The following is a 5,482-nucleotide window of genomic DNA, read 5'->3' as shown; positions in this document are numbered from 1 at the left end:
GCGGTGGGTGGGGGGAGTATGGCGCATGGTCGGTTTCTCCAAGTGCAATCCCACGTGACAGTGAATAGGCAAGCCAAAGCGCGTTCCGTTTGTGTGAGCCGTGTGCAGGACCGAACGTGTGTGGGGTGCAATGCGACCACGACGGGAGTGTTGTGAGTGTACCTCCTTTTTTCCTTTTAAACATGGTGCTTCGCCCCCTCAAAAATTGTTTTTGCTTCGCGTGATCCATTGGTACTACTACTAGTAATCCGGTAATCCCAACTAAAACGGTGCGGCCGGGTCTTTTCCCGCGCGATATGTTGGGAGGTTGGCTTAGTTTGGTTTTTTAGGACGAGTAATGCTACACCTACGTAATCCTAGTTACGTAATTAACGTAATGTGAAACGTGTGAGCTGTTGATTGTAGATCGGGGGGAGGGAGGGGCCCACCACCATGAAAATCAGGGGAGGAGAGAGAGAGGCAATTTACGTTAACCCTTTCGTAGGTTCCCGTAGAAGTAGAAAGATGTGAAATGCGTGAATGTGTAGTGGATGTACTATTGGAGTGCCTAAGATAATTTGTGTATGTATAGACCCTATGTGTTTATTTTACTTCGCATGTTAGATTTGTCTCGGTTCAATAAAAAGCAGAGTTGGTGATGATGGTGTGCCTGTCATCCTGCAATATAGGCCGTCCGATCTATATCTAACGGATAGGAAGGAAACTATGACAATTTACCCGCACTCCTCTCCACATTTGCAGATAAGGCTTTCCATCGTTCATCCTTTTCTCCCACAAGATCTTGATCTTCCGTGCAACGCATGGGCATCTTGCTAGTACACCTACAATATGTATATTATTGTGAAAGTTCATATACACCGGCCGAGATTAATGCAAACATGGCAGATTTTCATTACATTTCGAACTTTTATAGGACAAAAAAATAAAAGAAACCCGACCATAAACCTATTCTACGGCGGCGACCGACGTCCTCCATCTGCGATCTCTATGTACGGGGGCGGGGTTGAAGACCCGTGAAGTGAAGGTGCGGTCTCTGGCGAGGAAGAGTAGAACACGGGATACAGACCGGCTAGTTGCACTACAAGAAATATGTCAACTTGTGACCACCACTATTGGTTACTGAATGGTCACAAATTTCCATTTGTGACCTTTTTGTGACCAAAAACATAAGGTCAAAAGCTGGCCATCATAAACTGACTATAGCGACCTTTCTTCTGGAATGGTCATAGACGTTTATGACCAAAATACGTCTACTGTGGCGTTTTGGTCACTAGCAGCCTGGGCATCCGACGTGGCAATCTGATGTGGCACAAGATTCAGCCCGGTCCAATTGGGTGTTTATATGGGCCGAGCCCATTAATTCAGCCTTTCTATATATTTTTTTCCTATCAATTTTTGGTCAGACTTCATGGGCCAAGCCCAACAATTCGGCCTTTTTATTTCATGGGTCATGGCCTTTTTGTACAACAGTTTTAGTTTTTTTATAAAATGGGTCCACTAGTAAAACAGGTCCCACTTGTCAGGTTCTGATAAGTGGGTCCTAGCTATTAGGCCCAGATTCTTCATATTTCAATTTGACAATAAGAAAATAACCAGTAGTTAAATTGACAAGCAAAAAACACACATGATACTTCAAATAACAATAGCCAGATTAAATACAAGCTCTACAAATGACACGTCCTACAAGCTATAGCATATACAAGCTTATTTACAAGCTCTACAAATGACACGTCCTACAAGCTATAGCATTTACAAGTTCTACAAGTTACACGTAATACAAGCTTAGTTGATACAAGCTCTACAACTATGGGAATCAGTTACAAGCTCTACAAGTGTTTTCTTCTTCTACATGTAGCTCCTTCAATAGCGATCAAATGCCGGACTCACTGGAGAGTCAGGACTGGGCCTTCCACGGACGCCCTGTTACATGAATCAGCTGATAAAAATTAGAAAAACTGGAGCCTATATATTATGAACATTCCATTCAAAAAAGGAGTAAAGGACATTCTTTGTTTCATCACGTTACAAAGGAGCAGCACAAACCACAACTTTACTCGACACACATACACATACACACATGAATATTAAGCTCAGTTCCAGCAACTATATCATGGTTTAACAGCTAGCCTCAGCATCATCAAACCACCATGCTTATGATCATAATCTAAGCATATCATCAAACAAAACCTACACAGATAAAGATCATAGCACATCAAGCCATAGGCGCACCAGCACTGGCATGAGATTCAACGCAACAGCAATGGGGCTACCACAACAGCATGAAAAACCAAAGCATACAAGAGAAAATATATAGTTGGTGCTGGAGGGACTGGTGAATTACCTCAATGGCGTACTTGATGGGTGATGATGGTCCTTCTCAAGTAGTTGTCGTCCACAGTTAAGAGGTTTCATACATCTGTCTACAACAATCAGCAAACCAGAAATCAGAACGAATACTTCAATCTCATCAGAAGTTTAAAAAAGACTATAGCAGGACAGAAATATGTGGACTACTTCTAAAATGGTACATATAGCACATGCCCAAACAAATATGTGATTTCAAGGTCCCACTGAATATTACAGCAGTTAACAACAAGTGAAATTATTGTGATGTGCAAAATTTACAGTAAATACTCCACTGAATATTACTGAAACTTAACAAAAGTTAACTAAGCTTTTTTAGTTCCAGAATATACAAGTCAGAAAATAAGCTTGCAAGCAAGTTTATGTAAGTAATGCACACTGGAGTACAATACTTCTATGGATTTCTGCAAATAATTCATGATTTTCTAACTAATCCAAGATGTCCATTTAATTAACTGGAAAAGTAAGTTAAATCTTCCTGAATCTTGTTAAATACTCCAAGCAAAATTACTCCACACATGTACAGTTCAACCTTGTTAAATACTCTAAGCAAAATTACTGGATTACTGGAGTACTACAAGTTAAATGTGTTGCACATGTCTCAAGGAACCAGCAGCGCTGCTTGCCCCCTTGGTCCAGCTCCTTGCTGTGCAGGAGGACCGAGACTCGGATGCAGACAATACAAAACAATACATTACAAAACAATACAAAAGTAGGAAGCCAAACATCTAAGCAAACATGATTGGCAGGAATGCAGCATCATGCATGTGCCGACTGCCCCAGGCAACCCTACTACAATGACAGGGCTTCGGTAAAGGGACATTGCTGGTAACTCATCACAAAGTTCTGATGAAGTAAACCCCAGAAATAAAAGCTCGGGGATGGATGGGCAAAAGGTCATGGGCTTCAATAATCATGCTAGCCTTTTCAGATGGTTTAAAGTAGGGAAAGGCAGAAACTGGTAAGTTTTGCTGGAGCAGAACTGACATTATTTTCTAGCCCAGACCCAAACAAGAAATGTACAAAATATACTAGCGGCAATCTTATCACCATTAATAGTACAATAAACTCAGATCTTATAGATCAAATTGAACACTATATATGTAGAATATTTACAGCTAAGATTTATCTTTGGACTGTATTTGGACACTAAATATGCATAATATTTTAGATTACCAACAATAAAAGTTCATGACTGTCAACTAGGAATGTACAGTTTCTGGCAATCAGTTAAAACAAGGGAAGAATCTATATATCACATTCAAGGAACTAAGTTGATATTATCAGCATCCAAAATCCTTTGAAAAGCCTACATGTGAAACTAGAAGAAGCACAGCGGCCCGATGTGCCTAGGGGTCAGGGAGGAGGACGATGAGAGAGCGCAGCGGCATCCATGGCGTCAGAGCCAAACAGGCCTCCATGGCCACAGTCAACTCCCTCTTCTACCGCTTTCAGCAAGAACTTGTGATCCCTGTAATGTATCGCTGTTAAATAAAGCAACACATAAGCATATGGAAGAAAGCCTTTTGAGTAGCTCTCCAATTACATAGAACAACAAATGTAGCAAAGGGCCCTGCGATGGTCAGATATGCCTTGCCTTGTTGCGTGGTGAGTAAGAACTAGAGAGAGGAAATGGTAATTAGTACCTTCCTGATGCCGGTGAAACTCAGAAGCAACTGCGATAGTCCCATCTGTGGTCTCCACAACTGCAAAAGAACGAAGAAGATGGTTACCGAGGCACCCAAGTTACTTCATAATCTGCACAGGATTTACCCAAAATGTAGCGCCTATGTAGAAGAAACTATGAAATGTGTAGAAGAATCATCACATGAGCAAACAAACAAGACCCCCATGAACTTGGAAGGCTATGAACACTAGCAGGACGCACGACAGACCATGGAAGACTGACTGCGTGTAACCTGTGAAGAATACAAATAACACAAGGGCATAATACCAATCCTACACACTTCACTTCTATGCTGGTACGAATAGGATAGCATACAAGAATTAGTACATCCTGAATCACGATTGGATGTGACAGAGATGCAAAAAATATACAGAGTAGTTGATTCCTAAGCATGATAACATGTAAACATGTCAAGGCACACTGTCAGTTACTATGACTGACATTTTTGTCAAGAGACGCTACAAACAAGTCACGTGTTGGTCACACATTAGCACATGAAGCTACCAACCGAACGAATCTTTTGCTTCTAGAAACACTCTGTTCATCACAAGATATAGAATGCAGTACAGAACTCTGTTCAGCACAAACCACATTGTACAATCTTTTAACTTTGTTCAGCAAAAACTAGAGAGTATAGTCTACAACTCTGTTCAGGTAAAACTACAGAGTACTAAACTATACACCAGAACCGACCCTGTCGGCTGTTCCTTGCTCTGAAACTCTGAAACTCTGTCACTTCTATGCTAGTACAATAAAGTAGTACTCCACAACATCCGTACTCGATCGGTACTACTGTATGATGGCCAAGTACCCCAACGAATGCAAAATGCAACCTGTTCCGACTACAAAAAGTTCAGCTACACTGGTAGGCACTTGACACCCCCCAACTATGTCTGTAAGCCCTGCTCTATAGTTCAATTGAAACTAACTCATGTGCACAAGAAACAAAAATACCTTGCATGTATTTATGCGTTGGCCTTAGGGGACTGCAACTACGCAAAGACGAGGAGGGTGTCAACCGTTGCTGCACTGGAGGCACCATCAAGAAATAGCCTCCAGCTCCTAACCTACGGAAGAGATCCATCAAGCACTAACCAACTCTTGACCTCGACATCACTATCTAGTGCATATGACAAACAGATCTGACGCGGAAAGGCGGGAGGGAGATGGATCTCATCTATTACCTGGGAGAGACGCCCGCTGCCAGTCGCCGGAGCTGAGGGAGCCGATGGCGCTATCCCGTCCTGGTGGCCGGAGACCCTAGACAGGCCACGCGCGTGCCGGATCCGGCCAGATTGATGGAGCACCGTGCTCGTCGGCGAGCAAGACAGCCGTGGTTGCTGGGCGGCGACGCTTCTATCTCTGGTGAAGTCGAGGTGGGTGGTGGAGAGCAGGGCCGATCGAGATCACAGAGGGAGGGAGAGGGTTGGG

The sequence above is a fragment of the Triticum dicoccoides genome, chromosome 2A (genome assembly GCF_002162155.2).
Source record: "Triticum dicoccoides isolate Atlit2015 ecotype Zavitan chromosome 2A, WEW_v2.0, whole genome shotgun sequence".
Lineage (NCBI taxonomy): Eukaryota > Viridiplantae > Streptophyta > Magnoliopsida > Poales > Poaceae > Triticum > Triticum dicoccoides.
This window is presented reverse-complemented; position numbering follows the sequence as displayed.